Source organism: Eurosta solidaginis, chromosome 3, assembly GCF_040869045.1.
Source record: "Eurosta solidaginis isolate ZX-2024a chromosome 3, ASM4086904v1, whole genome shotgun sequence".
In the NCBI taxonomy this organism is placed as follows: domain Eukaryota; kingdom Metazoa; phylum Arthropoda; class Insecta; order Diptera; family Tephritidae; genus Eurosta; species Eurosta solidaginis.
In genome coordinates, this window is record NC_090321.1 from 249,539,356 (window position 1) to 249,565,306 (window position 25,951).

Consider the following 25,951-nt stretch of genomic DNA (forward strand, 5'->3'; position numbering starts at 1 on the left):
GCTCGGACCACCAATGTTAAGCATTATTCGCATAAGTGATCCATTAACTTTGGTAATTTTCTCCCCCATCGCTCTGAAGTGCTCTTTGAAAGTTAACTTAGAGTCAATGTGCACTCCTAAGTATTTTAAGGAATCCTTTGAGGTGATTTGATGATCCCCGACAGTTAAGACTAACTCGTTCGCCGACCGTTTGGAGCTTACTAATACCACTTCCGTCTTTTGGCTAGCCAACTCCAGTCCTGTATTGGTCAGCCATTCCTTTATTTTTGCTACGGCGTCATTACATAATGCTTGAAGCAGGTCCAGTTTCTTGGCCACTACTACCACTGCAATATCATCAGCATATCCCACAATTTGCCTGTTTTCTGGTAGATCTATCTTTAGCACCCCGTCATACATTACATTCCAAAGCGTTGGACCGAGAACAGATCCCTGTGGGACGCCTCCTGTGATTTTGTACTCTTTTGCTCCTTGATCCGTGTCAAAAAGAAGTACTCTGCCTTCTTCACCCTCTCCTCTACGTTAAGTCTCCATGACAGCTCACTGTCTAGGATGATTCCTATATATTATGTGCAAGGTTTCTCCTGTAGGGTCACCCCTCCTAACTTAGGCCTGTTCCAATTTGGGACCTTGTATCTCTTTGTAAACAAGACCATATCCATCTTCTCCGCATTGGTTTTCAACCCGACATTAGATGCCTAGGTATGAATATCCCGAAGTGCCCGATCCAATAAAGAGCTAATCGTTGGAAGGCACTTTCCACTTATGATAATTGCAAAGTAATCTGCGTAAGCCGTACGTTTTACGCAGGGCCGCATTAACTCTCAACGGGGCCCAAGGCAACCATCAATTAGGGGGCCCTTTTTTCACGTCCGTGCCCTTCTTTTTTCCGATTAAAAAATACAAACGTATATCTTTCATAAAAATTTTATTGTCACAATGTAATAATATCAATAAAATTACTATCTACATTTTAAACATGTCGTTTTCTACATTTTTTAGGCAAATTCATCAATTATATCATCAGTATCGAATCTGTTCAATAAATCTGACTCAATGCAAAGTATACCTAACATCTCGGTCGCTCTTGTCGCGTTGTAGCTCTTTCAGCAGCTTTGATTCTTTTTAATTGCGTGAGGATCGTTCGGCAGAAAAATTTGTGATCATTAATGTTAAAAAAAAATCCGAAGAGCTATTTCTGTGCTAGGAAATACATCGGCTAATTGAACTTCCATTAGAGTCTTATACAAATGACTATGAGTGTTTATGCATCAGTGTACCTGGAGTTCACGTAACCTTAGAATTGTTTCATTTCAATGAAAAATTCATCCAAATCTCTAGAATAAAAACGAACTAAGTTATTTATAGCTTCGTAGAGGTCTCCATCACTCAGAGAAAAGTTGATGAGAAATGCAAATCTCTCTCAAACTTCCATACACACTTTCGCACGTCGTTTGATTGCACTGTGAAGATTGTCGATGATTTCGAGGAAACCTTTTGTCCTAAAATCATCGCGAGGCGAATATTCTACTTCTGGACTTCTGGAGCATTTCCGTCATTAGGTTGGTTTTTTCTACGACGAGTACCTTTTATGATTTCTGTATAACCTACACTAGGTAATAATTGTTTTGTTTTTCTCGAAATCACTGAACTTTTCACGGAATGAAACTAAACTCTCTTCTAACGATCCGTACAAAAAACCACACGTTTGCAAATCTGCAATAACTTACTCACTGAACGCATAGCAGTCAAAATAGAGTTCCATGAAATACACATGAAACATACATAACGAGTATAAATATTTTGTGATTCATCATCAGCAATGATTTCTAGAGCCTCTAATATGATATCAAATGAATCTTAAACTGCATTCGTCTCATTCGAATGTGCTTCCCAGCGTGTAGCTGACAATGTCTTCAAAGTTTTTTCATTGTTTATTTTATATTTTAATACGCTCCAACGACGAGCGTTGTCAAATTATTGTCCTCTACAATTTTGAATATCTAAACCAGGGCTCTTCATTTCATAGCACAATTCAGGGGATTTGTGGAATAATGGTATAAGTCGAGTTACACCGTTTTTCCATAAATCAACTAAATAAAAAGAGCACGATTAAATACACATACCATATTAATCTTAGAAAATAATAGTGGTATTTAACAAAGATGTTAGCTTCATTTATGGAAAAACGGTAAAACTCTCTAAAAAAATTTTGCAGTAGTGAAGCATCGAAATGGTATGAAAATATATTCAATATCGTAGACCAGAAAGAACTGAAAAATAAAAGAATTGAAGTGGTTTCAAAAACGAGTAAGCAGACAGAGAACTCCATTGTTAAAAATAGAAAAAGTTTAAAAATGATAAAAGTAGTAAAAAAAAAGTGTTAAAAATAGCAAACGGAAATAACAAATAGTTCTAAGCACATCTAAATAATAGAATGTAATGTATTTAACAATGGTTATTAATGTATCTACTATTTTGTTTAATGAGGTATATTAATCAAAATATTTGATACTCGATCTATGGAATAACGGTATAACTCCAAAAAAAGAAATCATCCATTTTCTAATAAAATTATGTATATATAAAATGTCTTACTTTTTCTTATCAAAGAATCATACTATCTAAAATCCTACCAAGTAGGATTATTAAAAAATTTATTTTTACCTGCATTGTTAAGTTTTTTTTCACTTTTCTCAAAAGGTTGATTCTTGAGTTATACCGTTATTCCACACATCCCCTCAATTGTGCCCTCTCAATTCACACGCATATGATTCCCTCTGTCGTCTTTAATTGAGTTAGGCCCGGTTTTTCAGTAGTTGGTTAAACTAAGCTTTCGCTAATTTGCTTAAACTCTAGTCAAATTTAAACTCCAGTTAAACTACTGAGCAGTTTTTCAGTCACAGTTTAAGGCTGCCTTTGGAACAACATTGGTTTTTTTATTATCTAGATAATTTGTAGATACGGCAACAGCTGGATTTTGTTTACCCAACAAGCATGAAAAAAAAATTCTCCAGCGAAATATATATCTAGCTCCGAAAGTGATATCCAACATTAATAATTCTTAAACCAAATAGTTCTCGAGTTGATATGCAACTTCATTCTCCAATCACTACCAACCTTTGAGACATTTTTTATAATTAAAAGTTTTCGAGTTGATCTCCAACGTCATTAATATTTTCCAATTATTATCCTAATTTCGAGAAATGTACAGTTCTCAAATGTATATTCAACACATTTCTCCAGTTGATATCCTACATTGAATATCGAGCTGAGGTGGAGATGAAAACAATCTCCAAGGTGATACCACCAAAACCAGCAGCTGTTTATTGTGAGAAATAAACACCTGGGGTCAATTCCCTAACTGTGGAAAACTGAAAAATGTACACTTATTGAAAACTCATTTGCAAACAAAATTTACACTTCAAAATTTCGTGCGATTCTGTAAAGTATTGTGCACATTTTTTTGCTGAATGAGCGCTGAATGTAAAAGCTATATGTCAGTGAGAGTTGCTCTGCAACAGTGCGTATGAGTTTTGAATGTCACAATAGTGTACACTGACTGTCAAGAAAACTCACGAAGTTTTCATCAGTGAGTTTTCTTGTTCACAATTTTGCTTTACAGAATCAGAATTTCAAAGTTTACACAATTTCTTGGGTAAACTTTAAAACTCATAGATAGTGAATTGGCCCCCTTAATTAAACAAAAATAAATTATATATTTTTTATTTTATTTTCGTGAAAATGGAATCTTACATTTGAGTTCAGTTAGAGAACCACAAGTTGGGAATTAACTTTTTTCAACTTAAGTAATAGCATTTTTTGCTTTATAAAAAATGCCCTCTTTTGCTGAGTATGCTATGATTCTCCAGTTGAGACACTGTTTCGAAACAACCCTTGAGATTTTAGAAGTATGCCTAGTTATCAACATGAGCTCTAACGGTACTCAAGCCCAAATGTTTGTTGGGTATATTCGACGCCATTTCGAACGAACGCAAATAACTGATAGGTTAACTAGAGTTTAACCCTGCCAGATCGGCCGCTTAAGCTCAGCTTAAACTTCAGTTAAAGTATACTGAAAAACTGCAGAGCAAGTTTGAGGATAGTTTAACTAACAAACTGAGTTGAGCTTGTCCTGAAAACCCGGGCCTTAGTCGCCGCTTTGCACTTGGCGTAGCAACATCGGTGATAGGTATCGGCTGATGGGTATAAAAATATTTATGAATAATTATGAGCGATAAATGCGCTTGTTGTGAGCTCCTTGCTTACTGGTAAGCGAATAAATGAAATTAGTTCACCCGCACGATCATCGCGACGATTGGGCTCTCAGTAATACGGGCGCACTTTCAATTTTGAAGAGCCCTGATCTAAACCACAGTCTTCAGTAAGAAACATTAAAGTTTAATTCGCTAGCTTTTCACCAGTATGACCTTCCAACTGAAGAAAAGTTATAAACCTTTTTTATTATTCAATATACTCTCCTTTCACTTCGATACACTTCTTTACACGCTCATATAATTTGTCAAATGAGTCGGAAATATCCTTTTTAGGAACCTTGTCTAGTTTTTCGGTCATCGCCTTTTGAATGCGGTCAACTGAGTTTTATTTATTTGAGTAAAATTTATTTTCAGTTCTGATTATATTTTTCTTTCACTCTCTAGAATTTTATGTTTGTAAGAAAATTTTAGAAGTCTTTTTCATTTTTCGGGGGCCCCCTAAAAAAATACGATACTCCGACAAAAGAAATGCTAAATGAATTGCAATGGCTTGGTGTAAAACAGCGTATCCTTTTCTTTGTGATGATTTTTATTTTTAATATTAAGAAGGGTAATCTGCCGGAGTATCTGAGCAACAATAGTGTATACCGAAGAGACGTTCACAATATTAATACGAGAAATAAAAATAGCTTCAGACTCCCGCTCTTTTAAAATATACTTATATTGTCGCACAACTGTGATACGATAGAGATTTCATATTACGTGTGATAAATTTATATGTTGTAAATCTAGGCATAAAAGCTGTAATAATAATAATAAATAAATAAATAAAATCGGGGGCCCAGGCAACTGCCTATTCTGCCTACCTGTTAAACCGACCCTGGTTTTACGGGTCCCTCATCGAACCGCCTGAACAGTTGGTTGATGACCAGCGGCCACAGCAGAGGTGATAACAAAGTAGTTACACAGAAAAGTATGTTGTGATGACTAGTTGTAGAAGCATTTGACTCTCTCACACTTCTCTCTCTATTGTGATTGGTTTACAGTTCCGAAGTAAAAATAATAATGTGACGTAGATGCGCCCTTCAATAAATGCCATTGATCTCAATAAAGTAATTACCATAGCGAGAGATAGAGTAATATCACACAATTTGTATGTTTTTATAATTTGATAATATGACGTCACGCTCCTAGAGTGGACTAATAGAAAGAAACATAGGCAAAACCAAATCCTGCAACATTCAAAATTGATATAATACAAAATGAGATAAAAAAGAGATTTTAAATGATTAACATTTATTAAAGTTTTTTATGATTCTCATGTGTATCAAAATTTTTTTGCTGCCACACTTCGACAGAATTCACATACAAAACTCTTTATACAAACAAAAAATAACCTTAAAAATGTCTCTTTTTTAAATTTTTGCTAACCCACAAGCTGGGTTAATCAGCGTACTCCAGTTGGCAAAACAAAAACTCGAAAACTTTTATGCGGGTATGAATTTTATTGTTATGTCTGGCGATATTTTATCTTTTTTTGTAGCTGGCACCAGTGCTCTTTGTTATTGTGCGTTTTGTTTCATATTTGATTTTCTGCAACTACTTTGCATTATTCCCTGGAAAAAAGATTTTTGTGCTGTTTCAATTTGACACTTTTTGTTTTGGTAGACTCCAACAGAAAGCTGCACCTCCGGAAAAAAGCGAGAGATATATTTACAGACACTCAATTTCAAAATGGGGCATTCATCATACATATTTATAAGTCAGTCGTACCCCTGAATTCAAAGGTGTATATTCTGGCTACTGAAAGTTGACCTAGGCAAACTATTCTTATATTCAGCGTGCTTTGCCGACAGAGTATAATAACTTTGCAAACATAACGGTTGATCAAAACGGCATAAACGAATCGAGATAAATATAGACTTACATATATAAGAATGCTTCGGCTGAGAAAAGGAATTGATTTAGCCATTTCCGACCGCTCGTCTGTCTGTGCACAAGATAACTTGAGTAAATATTGAGACCGAAATAAGCAAGAAAACAAATACAAGCAGGATAGCCTAGTGGTTAAGGCAAATGCAGTTTCACGGTTCGAATGCCAGTAAATGTTTCTTTCTTTTCAGTTTCTCTTTGAAAACATAAAATTGAATATTCAATTATTATAAGCTGATGTTAAGCTCATGAGTTCTTAAATAATTGAGATATTTTATTGAAATTTGGTACATGTGTTCCTTGGAACTCATCTCCCATCGCTATTTAAAATGAGCGATATCGGATGATAACCACGCCCACTTTTTATATATAAGACATTTTGGAAAATACAAAAAACCTGATTATTAAGTAAATTATTCACCTATAATGTTGAAGTTTGGTGGACTGATATTGAGACTCTTGATAAAAATTTGAAACAAATTTTAAAATGGGCGTGGCACCGCCCACTTTTGATAAAATCCATTTTACAAATATTACAAACAAAAAAATGCAAAGCGCGACAACCTCCGAAGAGATTTTAAACCGAGCTTCTTCCAATTTGTGTAGTGCTCCTTTTTTAAATTTTTCCTACAAATTGTCGGAACGGGTCCTACTTGTTTTATGCTGACCCCGAAAGGCATCTGCAAAACAGATGAGTTTTGACTGAGGGCTTCTTATGGCAGAAATACACTCGGATTGCTTGCCAAACATTGCCGAGGGGCGACCCCGCTTGAAAAATTTGTCTTCTAATTGAAAAAACTTCTTTCTAAAATTTTAATGCTGCTTTGTCCGGGGCGTGAATTCAGGGTCTTCGGTATGGTAGGCGGAGCACGTTACCATCATACCACGGCGGCCGCCAAATATTATTTATCCTAAATCAAAAACCCTTAAACCTTTCATAACAACGAAGTTGCCCTTATTATGAAGAAGCTTCGAAGAAAAATTTACGAAATCGGTTTGGGGCCGAGCCCACTTTTATAGAAAATACTTTTAAAAGGGCTGTAGACGAATATAGATATACCTTTGCGAAAAATTATTTTGTTATACGAGGAAATTGGAAGACATTTTTTTAAATCGATCAAACATTAAACAACATTTCTAGAGTATCAAAAAAAAAAAAATGTATCCGTCGTAACAAAATTCGATACACACGTTAGGCTTTTAACAAGAAATAAATAAATGTAAGGCGTCATAACCTCCGAAGAGATTTTAGGCCGAGCTTCTCGATTTAATTTGAAATATCAATGGAAGATAAGTGCCAAGGCACCCATATTCCAAATTTCAAGGAGATATCTCAATATTTACACAAATTATAATAATCACAGACGACGGATGGACATCCAACTACGGTCACACCCGAACTTAGACTCGCTTATTTTTTTCGAATAGTGTGTGTTTAAAATATGCCTCAATAGAGGTAAAAAAGTAACTGAGACACCCATACTTGTTTATATTATATTTATCGAAAAGTCGCCTAAGTATGTATGTATATCTGTTCTCTATACATATATAAAGTATGTTATACAGCCAATTATTCGGATATTATGAATGGGAAAAGATGATTTCTCAGCTTCGTTCATGAAAGGTATACAGGAAGACAGTCCCATCCTTTTTTTTGTTTTTTTTTTTTTTTTTGTATCACTTCTGGTACATTTTCGCAAGCGCTTATACAATTTTTCATGAATGCAAATTCAGTGGAAAATCCCTACGGTTTGGCGTTTGTAAAGCTAAAAGCCCGCGCTTTTAACAATAAATACAGGCACTTCATATATTTCATATTTTATACATAATCGTGAATAATCAACTAAGCGTCGTGCTGCTACAATGACACAGCTGGTAAAGAAAACTCCAAACGCCCCCCACTAAAGGCTTGCGCGGCTAGCACAGCTGTGTTTTTTCATCTAGTTCGGTAGGAGGATTGTTAGCTTAGTTGGCTTTGAAACTGTATATTAAAGATTATGGTACTCTAAAGATTCGTTGAAAAAGCTCACATCGTCAATTTAGACGCTGAGTATGCGTGGGCGCCACTAAGTCATTCAACGAAATTCATTCATGCGCTCCCCTTAAATACGGAAAGCATGCAACAAGAATCCTACAAAGTAAATTGTGTATGTATGTATGTATGTGCTTGAGTACAATGATGCAAGTAATTCATATAGTATGAATATATGTAGTTATGTACTTGTTGTAGGCACAATATGGGAGTCTATGAACTTTATTTGGCTGCATATTGAAAATATCTGAGTTAAATGAATAGCAGACTGAAACGTCAAAGCCCCTCCGAAACTACAGTGCTCTCAACAAATCTACATGAATATATGAAAATATATGTGCATTAGGGTGGGTTCAATTTTATTGTTGAAAAGGCACATCCAGTTTCTGAATCTATGGGTCATACTGAGTATTATTGTCCATGGGACCATAGGTCTGAAATGAATTTCGAGCCTCCCTAATTTTGTTAGAAAATTTTATATCCCAATCCGAATAGCGGCTCTCACAAATAAAATACATGAAAATAAATGTCAAATTCAGATTGTGACTGAAACTTTAAACGGGGAAATTTATATACAACAAGTAAGGAAGGCTAAGTTCGGAACATTACATACTCAGCTGATAGCTTTGTAGACAAAATAACGGAAACTCACCATGTAGGAAAATGAACCTAGGGTAACCCGGGAATGTGTTTGTATGACATGGGTATCAAATGGATGTTATTAAAGAGTATTTTAAAAGGGAATGGGCCATAGTTCTATAGGTGGACGCCTTTTCGAGAAATCGCAATAAAGGTGGACCAGAGATGACTCTAGAATGTGTTTGTACGATGTGGGTATCAAATTAAAGGTATTAATGAGGGTTTTAGTTGTATATGTGAAGGCGTTTTCGAGATATCGACGAAAATGTGGACCAGGGTGACCCAGAACGTCATCTGTTGGATACCGCTAATTTATTTATATATGTCATTCCACGAACAGTATTTCTGCCAAGATTTCAAGGGTTTTTTATTTCGCCCAGCAGAACTTTTTCATTTTCTTCTACTTAATATAGTAGGTGTCACACCCATTTTACAAAGTTTTTTTCTAAAATTATATTTTGCGTTAATTAACCAATCCAATTACCATGTTTCATCCCTTTTTTCGTATTTGGTATAGAATTAAAGCATTTTGTTCATTTTTCGAAACTTTCGATATCGAAAAAGTGGGTGTAGTCGTAGTCGGATTTCGCTTATTTTTAATATCAAGATAAAGTGAGTTCAGGTAAGTATGTGAATTAAGTTTAGTAAAGATATATCGATATTTGCTTAAGTTATCGTGTTAACGGCCGAGTGGAAGGACAGACGGTCTACTGTGTATAAAAACTGGGCGTGGCTTCAACCGATTTTGCTCATTTTTATAGAAAACTGTTACCGTCATAGAAGCTATGCCCTTACCGAATTTCACAAGGATTGGTACATTTTTGTTCGACTTATGGCATTAAAAGTATTCTAGACAAATTAAATGAAAAAGGGCAGAGCCACGCCCATTTTGAAATTTTTGTTTAATTTTTGTATTTTGTTGCACCATATCATTACTGGAGTTGAATGTTGACAAAATTTACTTATATACTGTAAATATAATAAACTTTTTGTTAAAATTTGATTTAAAAAACAGTTTTTTAAGGGGGCGCCATCCGATTTTGCTAATTTTTATTTAGCGCACATATAGTAATAGGAGTAAGGTTCCTGCCAAATTTCGCCACGATATCTTCAATGACTGTAAAATTACAGCTTGCAAAACTTTTAAATTACCTTCTTTTAAAAGTGGGCGGTGCCACGCCCATTGTCCAAAATTTTATTAATTTTCTATTCTGAGTCATAAGATCAACCCACCTACCAAGTTTCATCGCTTTATCCGTCTTTGGTAATGAATTATCGCACTTTTTCGGTTTTTCGATTTCGTTCATTTTAAATACCGATCTGAGATGAGTGCCCAGGAACTTGCGTACCAAATTTCATTAAGATACCTCAAAATTTGCTCAAGTTATCGTGTTTACGGACAGACGGACGGACGCTGAATGAATTTCTTTTTCGCCCAGATCATTTTGATATATAGAAGTCTATGTCTATTTCGATTAGTTTATGCCGTTACGGGGTACCGTTATGTGAACAAAATTAATATACTCTGTGAGCTCTGCTCTGCTCTGAGTATAAAAAAGTATCCGCGAAGACTTTCACTTCTACATGTATAATGTTTTCTTTAAAATAAGAAATTGGGGTTTTTGGATCAGGTGTGAAGAAATATTGATCCTTATGATAAGACGCACGCTGGTGCGATTTAATTTGAAGTATTTCTAAGAACGATGTTGAATGTCATAAAGGCGTTTCACTGAAAATTTATAAAGCAATGGATAGCGTTTAAATACGTGAATTGCTTGTTATCGATCGATTTTAAGAATACTGATATTCCTCAACTGTCAAGTGCTAAGTAGAACAGAATCAAAATGATGAAAACCACTAAAACAAAACAAAAAACATTAATTAACAAGTAAAAAACAAATAGCCGAATTAACGAAGGGGAGTTAGTTGATTTACAACTCACACTATCAAACATCTTTTTGCTCCACAGCACTGAGTTCTCATTCGTTTGTTGCAAGTTTAGTGTAAAAATTCTAAAACTTAATTCTGAGATATTTCAGATATGTTCATTTGAAATAACTATGTTTACGGGGCTATATGCAACACTTTTGTTGAAGAAATTTGCATCACAATCCGTTTAGTAGTGTCCGAGATCACCTCCTCCTAAAATTTAAGACTTTGATTGATAATATGTATAGACATAAAACATTCTTAGCTTTTTCATTGCAACTAGGGGTAAATTTGAGAGCACGCTATGTAATATGCTACAAAGAGCATTGAACATAACGAAGAGATGGTGAGTCAGTGTCAGGCTAAATAGCAGCCCACCAAAGACGGTCATCATCCCTTATACCAGAAGAAGAGCCCCTACCAGCCCTAAGAACAAAACAACATATGGCATAGCATTAGAATATGGAACCGAAGTAAAGTGCTTGCGGTTCAACTTTTACACCATCCTCCTTTGGAAGAAACAATTTGACTCCATCTAAACTAAGGCCAGGATGTCTATTATGGTATGCAAACGTCTAGCAGGCAAATCATTGTGCTGCAACCCACATGTCCTGAGAGCGCTTTCAAAAAAATAGTCGATTCTCAAAACAAAGTAACATCTTGGAAAGTAGTATACGGTTTTTGAAAGCAACTAGTTCCAGCATCCAAGCAACGTTTTCAAACAATTTATCACTTCCAAAAAGTACCCTGTTCCAGAAAGTCTTCTGTGTTGAAAGAAGATCTATTATAAAAAATGGTTTGGTTCTACGAATCTGCTCCTTAAACCAGTTCTAAAAAAGTGTCAGCTTGAAATAAGTTTCTTTTAACCAAATCGTGGTTGATTCTTACAAGTCCGGTACTAAAAAAGGGCTTTGTTCCAAAAAATTAATTGGATGTACCAAATAATTGGTTCTAAAAAGTACTACTTAATGCGTACGGTTCCGGAAATTACTGCTACGATAGGATGATCGTGGTCACCAAAAATTGGGCAAACGATCGGAGGAGTTAGCGAAAAACTTCAGCACGCAACAATTATAGTGAGCAGCAGGGAGGATCGGAACGACGACAGCTGAGCAACAATATGACAGCGGTCGGCTAACAATCGGTATCATCACTGCAACATATGGGCCGTGGTACAGAAGCGGGTTGCAGGAGCTAATATCGAGGCGCCAAATAGTGTCAGTTAGGCGACGGAGCGCTTACCAGCAGCGGTTCTAGAACGATAGGAGATTCTGTGATAACGGATCGGAGAACGGCGTTAACCTTCCTACAGTGATTGCTCCGTAAGTGGTAGATGCGATATTCAGCGAAGTCGTTATCTAAAACGAGAACTGTAAGGATTTCTATTAATGTTGACTCACTAGATCACTGATGGGCAAAACGGCTCGTATGAGCTCAAGTGCAGGTATGTGGGGCGAAGAACACAGGAAGAGAATAATATACAAACACACATAAGATTGATAAAGAGAGAGTATTTGTCCTTATACATCTGCACAGTGGGTAAAAAGTCATAAATTTTATTTATTTATTTTATTTAACATTTTTTTTTATTCACCTCGTTTTTGACCAACAGTTAAGTCAATATTTGGGTTGATAGAATTTGCTGCTGCAAAGCGCATCACAGATGCGAAATTTACTTCGGAAAGCCTATTTCGTAACTTAGTTTTTGTCAAATTCATTTTCGAAAAGAATTGTTCACATGTGTAAGTGCTCCCAAACATTGAAGCTATATTCGCAGCAAAATTTCGCAACTTTGGATATTTCTGCGTATCCAATATTTTGTAGAACCGCATCACATCTCCGCATTCTAAAAACTTGTTTTTTAAAGGAGTGGAGCACTGCAATTCTATCAATTCCATTTGTAGTTCTGCCGGGGCTGTTTGAATATTCTGACTGAAAGGAGATACAAACATATCAAACATTCCTTGAAGAGTATCCAGCACTGCAAACCGGTCTTTAAACTGCATCAGTAATTTTTGAATTTCTTCGCCGTATTTTTTAACATCGATAGCATTGTTCAGAGAAACAGCCTTTAGACGTGGAAAGAAGTGACAATTTTTTACTGCGAGCTGCTCACTCCATAATTCGAGCTTTGTTTTGAAGCCTCTTATTGCGTCACCTAAATCATATATAAGGTTATCTTTACCTTGCAAAGTCAAAATCAAAATATTAAGATGCTCTGTAATATCTGTTAAGAAATCTAAGTCAGCTATCCACTCGGGGTCATTAAGTTCACTAAATGTATATTTTTTAGAAATCTGCAGGTTATAAAAAAATAAAATTAGTTTCAAACCTAAGAATATAAGCTGGTGGAATATACCATAAAATCTGAGATAAGTGATCGTAACTCAAAAAATCTTTTCAGTGTTTCTCCCCGACTCACCCAACGGATTTCTGTGAAATATGGGATATCCAATTCCTCACTTCCCGCTGACTCAAGAAATCCCTTAAACTGGCGGCGGTTTAATCCCTTTGAACGAATTATGTTGGTACATTTTACTACAGTACCCATAACATTTTGGAAACTTAAAGATTTGGCGCATATAGCTTCCTGGTGAATAAGACAATGCACTGCAATACAATCTCGGTTCAATTCGGAAGCAAATTTTGCCTTAAGCCGCCCAACGAATCCTTGGTTGCATCCCATCATCGCTGGCGCGCCATCAGTTGCCACACTAAAGATTTTACTCCAGTCCAACCCTCTGCTGACAGCACAATCTAAAACCGCATCATAAATGTCTTGACCCGTCGTAGTTCCTTTCAAAGGTATCAAATCAAGTAATTCTTCGGTAATATTGAAATCAATATTTACTCCCCGAATAAATATTGCTAACTGCGCAACATCAGAAATATCGCAACATTAGAAATATATAATCGTGCTTCGTCTGAATACTTATTACATTCACTATGAAATTTTTGATAGTGCCTTCTAATATTAAAAACTTTGCAAACTACATGCTTCTTGCAAAGTAGACAGTGAGATTCACCACCACTATGTTGACACATATATTTTATAATCCAATCCTTATTAAAACTGCCTGACTTTCTTTTTAAAGAACTTACACTTATTTCACATTCCAAAGACATTTTCAAAATACAATAAAGCGAATAAACTACGAAACATGTATTTAATAAAAATTTGATGCACGAATTACAGTTTTTGAACACCGTTATAATATATATAAGCATCATCAACAACACGGCTCATCTTGCTTAATACATATTTAACATTTACCAAGCTATGCGGAAAATAGAGCTGCCACCACTTTTATTATGTTCAAATATTAAGCGTTTTAGGATAAACTAGCCTTTACCGGCGGCTTCGCTCGCATTAAAGGCCACATATATGTAATGTCGCTTTTGTGATTCACAACTCGAACTGAATTTTCAGTTGTAATTTTAAAAGTTCCTTTATGATTCAAATCATAAACAAAGCAAGTTTTAAAATTGGAAAAATGGTCGCCGTAAATTAAATACACATGCAACACATGCTCCAACAATTGTTGCAGTGTGTTTTTAACGATATACATACATATGTATGTGAGCTGAAGAAATTTGAAAATTCCTCCATAATTTGAAATTTATAAATGAAGCAGTTATGTTTACAATAAAACTGGTAAAATTAGTCATTGTTTATGCGATTGGTACCTTTTTTATTTGTAAACTGATACATTTCTTCCTAGGCTCACGGCAACACTCCCAACAAATCTGAAAAGGGTTTCGTTTTCCCACGATTGTATAAGAAACGTGCATTAGTACGTTTTTCTACTACTACTTCCTCTAATGCTAATACTTTAAAAATACTTTTTTAAATACTTTTATGGATACATTGCAAAATGAATCGGCTTGCATATAATTAAATATTTGTGAATGCGAAATGAATGTAATAATGCGCTGCTTAACATAAAGTCGACTTCAGTCTATGGTTATTACGTTTTTCGTATTTCTTGCCAAAAAATGTATGTTTTTGTTTTCGTACTATTGCAACACAGTTTGGGAGTTGGTTTTCGAGGTTGAGAGAGTATATTTTCATTTCAGTTTTTTAGTGTTTCCGCAACTTTCTTGCGATGAATATCGTTTGAGGCGAAGCGTGCGATATTTCCAATGTATTTTGTTACTCCCCTAACATCCCAAACACACAAACGTCTCACCGAGCGCTCGCTGACACTGAAACTGATTTAGGAGCCGAAAATAGGCCCATCCCTGCACTAGATGTACACTGCATATCGAAGACTTAACAATGACGAGATGAAGGACCGAGTTGTATCAGGCGGAAGTTCGTTTCAGGCTCAAAATACTTCTCAGCTACAAAATATTACCCAGTACTAAAAAAACGTAGTTGGAACTTAATAGTCCGATTAAGTAATTGGGTCTAAAAAGTAATCGGTTTCTAAAAAGTAACCAGTTCCTAAAAAGTAATAGGTTTCTAAAAAGTAACCAGTTCCTAAAAAGTAATAGGTTTCTAAAAAGTAACCAGTTCCTAAAAAGTAATAGGTTTCTAAAAAGTAACCAGTTCCTAAAAAGTAATAGGTTTCTAAAAAGTAACCAGTTCCTAAAAAGTAATAGGTTTCTAACAAGTAACCAGTTCCTAAAAAGTAATAGGTTTCTAAAAAGTAACCAGTTCCTAAAAAGTAATAGGTTTCTAAAAAGTAACCAGTTCCTAAAAAGTAATAGGTTTCTAAAAAGTAACCAGTTCCTAAAAAGTAATAGGTTTCTAAAAAGTAACCAGTTCCTAAAAAGTAATCGGTTTCTAAAAAGTAACCCGTTTGTAGAAAGTACCGGTTTCAAAAGGGTACCCAGTTTCCAAAAGGTAACCGGTTTCTAAAAAGTAATCAGTTTCCAAAAGGTAACCGTTTTCTAAAAAGTAACCAGTTCCTAAAAAGTAATAGGTTTCTAAAAAGTAACCGGTTTCTAAAAAGTAACCGGTTTCTAAAAAGTAACCAGTTTCTAAAAAGTAACCGGTTTCTAAAAAGTAACCGGTTTCTAAAAAGTAACCGGTTTCTAAAAAGTAACCGGTTTCTAAAAAGTAACCGGTTTCTAAAAAGTAACCGGTTTCTAAAAAGTAACCGGTTTCTAAAAAGTAACCGGTTTCTAAAAAGTAACCGGTTTCTAAAAAGTAACCGGTTTCTAAAAAGTAACCGGTTTCTAAAAAGTAACCGGTTTCTAAAAAGTAACCGGTTTCTAAAAAGTAACCGGTTTCTAAAAAGTAACCGGTTTCTAAAAAGTAACCGGTATATAAAAAGTAAATGGTTTCTAGAAAGTAACCGGTTTCTAAAAAGTAACCGGTTTCTAAAAAGTAACCGGTTTCTAAAAAGTAACCGGTTTCTAACAAGCAGCCGGTTTCTAAAAAGTAACCGGTTTCTAAAAAGTAACCGGGATATAAAAAGTAAACGGTTTCTAGAAAGTAACCGGTTTCTAAAAAGTAACCGGGATATAAAAAGTAAACGGTTTCTAGAAAGTAACCGGTTTCTAAAAAGTAAAAAGTAGCCGGGCTCCAAACAATAACCGCGTTCAAAGAGTAACCGGTTTCTAGAAAGTAACCGGTTTCTAAAAAGTAAAAAGTAGCCGGGCTCCAAACAAACAATAACCGCGTTCAAAGAGTAACCGGTTTCTAGAAAGTAAACCGGTTTCAACCACTTTCAAAAAAGTAACCGGTTTAAAAAAATAGACGATTTTCTACGAAGTAACCGGTTTCAACCACTTTCAAAAAAGTAACCGGTTTAAAAAAAATAGACGATTTTCTACAAAGTAACCGGTTTCTAAAAGGTAACCAGTTTCTAAAGAGCAACCGGTTTCAAAAAGTAACCAGTTTCTAAAAAGTAGCCGATTTCTAAAAGGTAACCAGTTTCTAAAAAGTAACCGGCTTCTAAAAAGTAACCGGTTTCTAGAAAGTAACCGGTTTCTAAAAAGTATACGGTTTTTAAAAAGTAACCTGTTTAGGCCCAATGCCTAACTTTCACTTGATTTATGGCGCCCCTCCCTAATGTTTTAATAATATTTCCAGCCACCCACACTCACGCCGCACTTGTGCGTTTCATACACATGCATGTGTGGGTGTGCAGGTTGTCAGCACCCATGCACGTATACGTAGGGGTGGTTGTGTGTGTGGCTTTTCCCCTCCTTAATATCAGAGGACTTTTTCGCGGCTTAGCGGTTGTCATCAACGGGATAACCGGCCTCTTTTTTCGATTGACCGCCAAGCAGTTCACGCCGCCCAGGATCACTCACATTCGTCATTTGATATATATACAGGTAAAATCAACTATTAAATTTTGCACTGTGCATTTCTTGCGTTTTATCATTAAATCAGATTATAACGAGGAAAATCCTCCTGTGTTCTTTTTCATTTATTTTTGAGTGAACCATCCATTCCGAGATCGACCCGTGTGCGCTTATCCACTGCCGGTTTCAGACGCACCCAGGCCGAACATTGGTCCTTCGAGCCGGAAAAGGAACTAAAAGCACCTACAAATTACAGTCCACAACACAGCACAATTTAAGAGTAACCGGTTTCGAAAAAGTAACCAATTCTAAAAAGTAACGGGTTTCTAAAGAGTAACCGGTTTCGAAAAAGTAACCAATTCTAAAAAGTAACGGGTTTCTAAAGAGTAACCGGTTTCGAAAAAGTAACCAATTCTAAAAAGTAACGGGTTTCTAAAGAGTAACCGGTTTCGAAAAAGTAACCAATTCTAAAAAGTAACGGGTTTCTAAAGAGTAACCGGTTTCGAAAAAGTAACCAATTCTAAAAAGTAACGGGTTTCTAAAGAGTAACCGCTTTCTAAAAATTAATCCATTTCTAAAGAGTAACTGGTTTCAAAAAGTAACCAGTTCTAAAAAGTAACCGGTTTCTAAAAAGTAATCCATTTCTAAAGAGTAACCGGTTTCAAAAAGTAACCAGTTCTAAAAAGTAACCGGTTTCTGGAAAGTAACCGGTTTCTAAATAGTAACCGGTTTCTAAATAGTAACCGGTTTCAAAAAGTAACCGGTTTCTGGAAAGTAACCGGTTTCTAAATAGTAACCGGTTTCTAAATAGTAACCGGTTTCAAAAAGTAACCGGTTTCTAAAGAGTAACCCGTTTCAAAAAGTAACCAGTTCTAAAAAGTGACCGGTTTCTAGAAAGTAAACGGTTTCTAGAAAGTAACCGGTTTCTAGAAAGTAACCGGTTTCTAGAAAGTAACCGGTTTCTAGAAAGTAACCGGTTTCTAGAAAGTAACCGGTTTCTAAAAAGTAAAAAGTAGCCGGGCTACAAACAATAACCGTTTTCAAAGAGTAACCGGTTTTATACAACAAATTGCTTTAGAACAAAAAAACGGTAACCGGTTTCAAAAAAGCAACCACTTTCAAAAAAGTAACCGGTTTAAAAAAAATAGACGGTTTTAAAAAATTAGCCGGTTTTAAAAAAGTAACCGGTTCCAAAAAGCATCGGATTTTAAAAAAGCACCCAGTTTCAAATTAGTTACCGTTCTCAAGAAAGTAACCGGTTTAAAAAAGTAACCAGTATGAAAACCTTCGTTTTACCAAACTTAATCGGTTTTCAGTTTCAGTTCCAGTTTCAAGCAAGTAACATGATTAAAAAAAGTAACCGGTTTCAAAAAAGAAGTGGTTTCAAAAAGACCCGGCTCTGCAAAAGCAAACGGATCCAAACTTTATTAACAGACAGTAGGTTAAAATGAAAAAAAAAAAAAACAAGTAAGGAAGGCTAAGTTCGGGTGTAACCGAACATTACATACTCAGCTGAGAGTTTTGGAGTCAAAATAAGGGAAAATCACCACGTAGGAAAATAAACCTAGAGTAACCCTGGAATGTGTTTGTATGGCATGTATATCAAATGGAAGGTATTAAAGAGTATTTTAAAAGGGAGTGGGCCTTAGTTCTATAGGCGGACGCCTTTTCGAGCTATCGCCATAAAGGTGGACCAGGGGTGACTCTAGAATTTGTTTGTACGATATGGGTATCAAATGAAAGGTATTAATGAGGGTTTTAAAAGGGAGTGGTGGTAGTTGTATATGTGAAGGCGTTTTCGAGATATCGAACAAAATGTGGACCAGGGTGACCCAGAACATCATCTGTCAGGTACCGCTAATTTATTTATATATGTAATACCACGAACAGTATTCCTGCCAAGATTCTAAGGGCTTTTGACTTCGCCCTGCAGAACTTTTTCATTTTATTCTTTAATATGGAAGGTGTCACGCCCATTTTACAAAGTTTTTTCTAAAGTTATATTTTGCGTCAATAAACCAATCCAATTACAACGTTTCATCCCTTTTTTCGTATTTGGTATAGAATTATGGCATTTTTCGTAATTTTCGGTATCGAAAAATTGGGCGTGGTCATAGTCTGATTTCGGCAATTTTTTATACAAAGATAAAGTGAGTTCAGATAACTACCTGAACTAAGTTTAGTATATATATATCGATGAGTGCTCAAGTTATCGTGTTAAGGGCCGAGCGGAAGGACAGACGGTCGACTGTGTATAAAAACTGGGTGTGGCTTCAACCGATTTCGCCCATTTTCACGAAAAACAGTTACTGTCATAGAATCTATGCCCCTACCAAATTTCACAAGGATTGGTTAATTTTTGTTCGACTTATGGCATTAAAATATTCTAGAAAAATTGAATGAAAAAGGCAGGGCCACGCAAATTTTTAAATTTTCTTTTATTTTTGTATTTTGTTCCACCATATCATTACGGGAGTTGAAAGTTGACATAATTTACTTATATACTGTAAAGATATTCCATTTTTTGTTAAAATTTGACTTAAAGTTTTTATTTTTTTAAAGTGGGCTTGTTCGTTCTCCGATTTTGTTAATTTTTGTTTAGCGAACATATAGGAATAGGAGTAACGCTCTTGACAAATTTCATCATGATACCTTCAACGACTGCCAAATTACGGCTTGCAAAACTTTCAAATTACCTTCTTTCAAAAGTGGACAGTGCCACGCCCATTGTCCAAAATTTTACTAGTTTTGTATTGCACGTCATATGTTCAATCCACCTACCAAGTTTCGTCGCTTCATCCGTCTTTGGTAATGAATTATCGCACTTTTTGTGTTTTTCGAAATTTTCGATATCGAAAAAGTGGGCGTGTTTATAGTCCGATTTCGTTCATTTTAAATAGGAATCTGAGATGAGTGCCCAGGAACCTACATACCGAATTTCATAAACATACCTCGAAATTTACTCAAGTTATCGTGTCTACAGGCGGACGAACAGACGGACGGACATGGCTAAATGAATTTCTTTTTTCACCCAGATCATTTTGGTATATAGAAGTCTATATCTATGTCGATTAGTTTATGCCGTTAGGGATTACCGTTATGCGAACAAAGTTAATATACTCTGTGAGCTCTGCTCAGCTGAGTATAAAAATCTATACATTTGATCATTTGCATGACGTAACTGCTCGAATTCTTAAAAAATTTTATTAAAAAATGTCGATAATATTGTGTAAGCACTTAAATACTATTTGCATAGCAATCTTATAAGCTGCTTTAGTTGTTACGAATTTTCCATTGATTAAAAACGCCAGTTGGCATTCCCAGAAGGAATTTTGTATTACATAATTTAGTGGAAAATATTTAAATTGCCAACAATCCACAGGGATGCTCAAACATTTATGGAGTTATGCAGTGTTGCCGCTAACAATTTTTAAAAAGTCGCACAGAAAAGACGCCTACTTAAAAAAAGGGGCCTCTAGCTTGTTTGCAATGTTATCGCATAGCCCTTAACTCATCTTTTATCAAGGAAGAGCAGTTTATCTTTTTTTTGTTCCCCCACGGATTTCTCATGTGTGGCAATTGAAGAAAATTACTAGAGTAAAAAGGTAGTTATTCGGTAAAATAGAAATACATACAAAAAGTAAAGTTTATTTCAGTAACAATGCATTTAGTAACATTGTTTTGGTAAAACTAATGCTATCATCTACATAACTAAAAGTGTATATTTATTCGCTGGCTAAACATTGTTTCATATGCATTTTTTGAGCTTCACATACATATATCCTTTATATGTCTTACATGTTTTTTAGTTTTCTCGTGGCATTTTTAATGATTTTTTTGAAGAGCTGATTGCATACCATACAAATCGGCAGCCCCTTTCCTGCATGCTCGCGCCATCGATTTTTCGATAATATTTGGGCTCAGGAAAAAAAGTTCCACTACTCATACCCAAAAAAATAATTTTCGAACCTGCGAAAAAAATGGCCTAAGAGTAAATTTTTCGACCAAAGCACTCCCCAAAACCCAAAAAATATTTCCTTTTTCGCAGGTTTGAATCGAGCTCAAGGCCTAACAATAATTATTTTATCATTACTATTGTTATGATATATTTTTTCTTAAATGAAATTTTTTTTTTTTTTTGTAATTAGAACAACCGCTGTGATAGCTGAATGGTTATAGTAGCGGCGCCTAAACGTTGCAATGAAGGAATTTAGCAGTTCCCGAAATGGATCTATACAACGAGCTTTGGCAGTTGTCTAAATTTTTTCTTTCTTCTATTCTAATTTAAAAAAATATAAAAAAATTTTCAATTAAGAAAAAAATGTATCATAATAATAATTACAGTAAGAGCCCGTGACGGACAAACTGGTTTTCATATATGGTCTTCGTCATGATATAAGAAGCCACTAGCCTCATTACCAGACACTTTGCATAGTGGCTTTGATTAGCCAGACACTTTTAATCCTTCTAAACTTCAAAGAAGATCGAAGCAATTTTATACTGAAATTCGAACACAAAATCTTAAAAAAAAAACGTTTGAAATTTTGTTTGCCGTAAAAAACTTTCAGCTTTCATTTCATGAAAAAGTACAATTTTGCATTACAAAAATTGTCTGGCTGAGCAAAGCCACTATGGAAAATGTCTGGCAATAAGGCTAGTGGCTTCCTATATCTTGACGAAGACCATATATGCAAATCAGTCTTTATAATATGACGAAAGAAAGGTCTATTTTTCTGTAAAATGTTTGCACGATATCTGTTAAAGCCACCATGACTCGAGTTTTATAATAGACCAACGATCCTGCTTCAGTAGGAAGTATGCACTGACGAAATTTCTACTTTTATAAAATGACAAAGGTCTGGCCGTCACGGGATCTTAGACTAAATAATGATAAAATAATTTTTGTTGTTATATCGGCCTACTGATTTGTAAGATCGCGAGTTCGAATCGAGCTCAAGGCCTAACCGCTGTGATGGCTGAATGGTTATAGCAGCGGCGCCTAAACGTTGCCGATGAAGGAATTTAGCAGTTCCCGAAATGGATCTATACAACGAGCTTTGGCAATTGTCTAAATTTTTTCTTTCTTCTATTTTAATTAAAAAATTTTTTCAATTAAGAAAAAAATTATCATTACAATAATAATGATAAAAAATTATTGTTAGGCCTTGAGCTCGATTCGAACTCGCGATCTTAATGATAAAATAATTATTGTTAGGCCTTGAGCTTGATTCAAACCCGCGATCTTACAAATCAGTAGGCCGATATAACAACAAAAATTATTTTCTTTTTCAAAAAACTGTTATCGGCAACGTTTTTACAACAGCCTTAAAAAAATATTTTTTGGGTTTTGCGGAGTGTTTTGGTCGAAAAATTGATCCTTTAGCCACTTTTTTTTGGGTATGCTTAGTTCAACCTTTTTTTTTCCTTAGTCCAAATACTATCGAAAAATCGATGGCGCGATATCGGTTAGTAAATCGAAGGCGAAGTGCTTAGTAAACGAAAGTAAATAAATATTTTATATAAATGATGTATATTGGAACGATTTTCCGTCATCCCTTGTCAAATTTGGTTTTGAGACAAACCGGTTTCGGCGTTGTGCCATCATCAGTGTCGATTTTCGTTCTGATCTGTTGTTGTCATTTGTCCTGTATTTATAGTTCGTAGGTATATGAGCAGGTATTGTCAAATTGATGCTTGTGTATATTTAGTTATGTGTATGTGCTGTGTGTTCGTTCAGAACCGAGGGTGGTTTACTAATCGATTTGTGTGGCTGACTGGGGTAGGTAGAAATCTGTGATTTTAGTCGTTTGACCTTCTTTGTCGGTTTTTTGTTTTGGTGTGTTAATTGTTTTGTGTTTATTTGTTGATGTGCGTTTGTCTGTTGTACCTGTGTGATTAAGTTGTTTCCTGTAAACAAGTTTTAAAGGCTCGAATATTGTGTCAGAAATGGTGTTTATCTGTTCGTTTATTATTCTACCGTCGAATGTTTTCTGTTTGTAGATTTCCATGTTTTCGAGTACGTTGAGACGTCGGCCCTTTTCTTGCATGTGAAGAACCCTAACTGTTCCATCGATGTTTGCTGGGGAACATTCATTCTCGACCATGTGATTCGCGAAGTTAGACTCGGGTATAATGTTTGGATTCCGTATTTTTTTGTTGTAATCTCTAATATGTTCTCTGAACCTCGTTCTTATTTGCCGTCCTGTTTGTCCTATGTAACTATGCTGGCATCCGCAGGTAAGCTTGTATACGCCGTGGCTGCTAAACGGATCCTCTGAGTTAATGTTAGTTCTTAGTTTTCGCCCTAGATTGTTCGATGTTTTGAATGCTGTGTTAATGTTGTATTTTTTAAAGAAATTTGCCAATTTATATGTTGCTTTTCCAGTATATGTCATAATCGTCCAGCTATTATTTTCCTTTTCATTATTTCTTTTTGGTTCTCCATTTGTCCTTCTAGATAAGTCATATTTTATATACTAACGCCGTATGTCAAAGTGGTCAAATTTTACAATATTGCAGTTATAGTGATGACGAGAATGATAATTTGGATTCCTTAAGTGTTGCCGATGCAATAGTTAAGTAATGAGAAGGATTATTACTAAATGTTTACGTAAAAACTTAAAAATAATGCATCATAGTTTTGAAAGAGAAAAGTGGTCAAAAGTCGCCAACATTTTCAAAAAGGCTCAAATATTGCATATTTAAAAAAAGTCGGTGTCCGGGGGATTGGCTTTCAGAAAGGGTCAAATTGCGACTAAAGTCGCCCCAACGGCAACACTGGAGTTATCAACACAATCAGTGCAAGTGAATATCCACTCACACGTATATACATATATATATGTTTATAGGTTCCATAAATAAATGTAAATCAAAAGCAAAATTTGTACAACGCATATATTCTCACATTTCTAAATTTGCATGTATTTATGTACATACACATGTATGTATGAATTGATTGATTGAATGTCAATTCAGTTAATATTGCATATTAATTAATATTTATGTATGTACGATGGATGATAGTAAAAATTGACTTGAAACTAAAATTTTACAAACGAACATCAAAAATTCCATTTGCGTAATTTGTATACTCAGCTGAGCAGAGCTCACAGAGTATATCAACTTTGTTCGCATAACGGTAATCCGTAACGGCATAAACTATTCGAGATAGATATAGACTTCTATATATCAAAATGATCTGGGTGAAAAAAGAAATTCATTTAGTCATGTCCGTCCGTCCGTCTGTAGACACGATGACTTGAGTAAATTTTGAGGTATCTTGATGAAATTTGGTATGTATGTTCCTGGGCGCTCATCTCCGATCGCTATTTAAAATGAAGGAAATCGGACTACAACTACGCCCACTTTTTCAATATCGAAAATTTCGAAAAACCGAAAAAGTGCGATAATTCATTACCAAAGACGGATAAAGCGATGAAGCTTGGCAGGTGCGTTGACCTTATGACGCAAAATTGAAAATTAGAAAAATTTTGGACAATGGGCGTGACACCGCCCACTTTTAAAAGAAGGTATTTCAAAAGTTTTGCAAGCTGAAATTTGGCAGTCGTTGAAGATAGCATGATCAAATTTGGTAAGACCTTTACTCCTATTACTATATGTGCGCTAAATAAAAATTAGAGAAATCGGATGACGAACATGCCTACTTTTAAAAAAAACTTTTTTTTATGTCAAATTTTAACAAAAAATTTAATATCTTTACAGTATAAAAGTAAATGATGTCAACATTCGACTCTAGTAATAATATGGTGCAACAAAATACAAAGATAAAAGAAAATTTCAAAATGGGCGTAAATCCGCCCTTTTTCATTTAATTCGCCTAGAATACTTTTAATGCCATAAGTCGAACAAAAAGTTACCAGTCCTTGTGAAATTTGGTACGGACATAGATTCTATGACGATAACTGTTTTCTGTAAAAATGGGCGAAATCGGTGGAAGCCACGTCCAGTTTTTATACACAGTCGACCGTCTGTCCTTCCGCTCGGCCGTTAACACGATAACTTGCGCAAGAAACGATATATCTTAACTAAACTTAGTTCACGTACTTATCTGAAGTCACTTTATCTTGGCATAAAATATGGCCGAAATCCGACTATGACCACGCCCACTTTTCCGATATCGAAAATTACGAAAAATTTAAAAAATGCCATAATTCTGTACCAAATATGAAAAAAGAGATGAAACATGGTAATTGGATTGGTTTTTGGACGCAAAATATAACTTTAGAAAAAACTTTGTAAAATGGGTGTGACACCTACCATATTAAGTAGAAGAAAATGAAAAAGTTCTGCAGGGCGAAATCAAAAGCCCTTGGAATCTTGGCAGGAATACTTTTCGTGGTATGACATATATAAATAAATTAGCGGTACCCGACAGAAGATGTTGTGTGGCACCCTGGTCCACATTTTGGTCGATATCTCGAAAACGCCTTCACATATACAACTAAGGGCTACTCCCTTTTAAAACCTCATTAATACTTTTAATTTGATACCCATATCGTACAAACACATTCTAGAGTCACCCCTGGTCCACCCTTATTGCGATATCTCGAAAAGGCGTCCACCTATAGAACTAAGGCCCACTACGTTTTAAATAATCATTAACACCTTTCATTTGATACACATGTCATACAAACATATTCCAGGGTAACCCAGGTTCATTTTGCCAAATGGTAATTTTCCCTTATTTTGTCTCCAAAGCTCTCAGCTGAGTACGTAATGTGGGGTTACACCCGAACTTAGCTTTCCTTACATGTTTCATAGTAAAAACGTACTTTAACATGAACCACAAAATCGTGTAAGAGCGCACACGGCCACACTGGATAAAATATGTAGGTGAAAATAAAGTACAGTTTGATTTCACATGTGAGCGATTGGGTAACACGTTTCAAAAAAGAAAATTAAAAAAAAGTAAATTGGGAGT

General features: G+C 35.3%; 1 protein-coding gene across 15 annotated transcripts in view; it reads right to left on the reverse strand.

Moving 5' to 3' along the window:
- The window catches only part of ASPP (Ankyrin-repeat, SH3-domain, and Proline-rich-region containing Protein), a 504,012-nt gene that overhangs the window by 412,984 nt on the left and 65,077 nt on the right, over positions 1-25,951 (reverse strand). The window contains exon 3 of one of the 15 annotated variants that reach the window (XM_067775871.1): positions 5,084-5,449. The exons of the other annotated variants lie outside the window; for them this stretch is intronic. The gene's annotated coding sequence lies outside the window, so the exon portion shown is untranslated. The remainder of the gene's footprint in view (positions 1-5,083; positions 5,450-25,951) is intronic. 15 annotated transcript variants of the gene reach the window in all.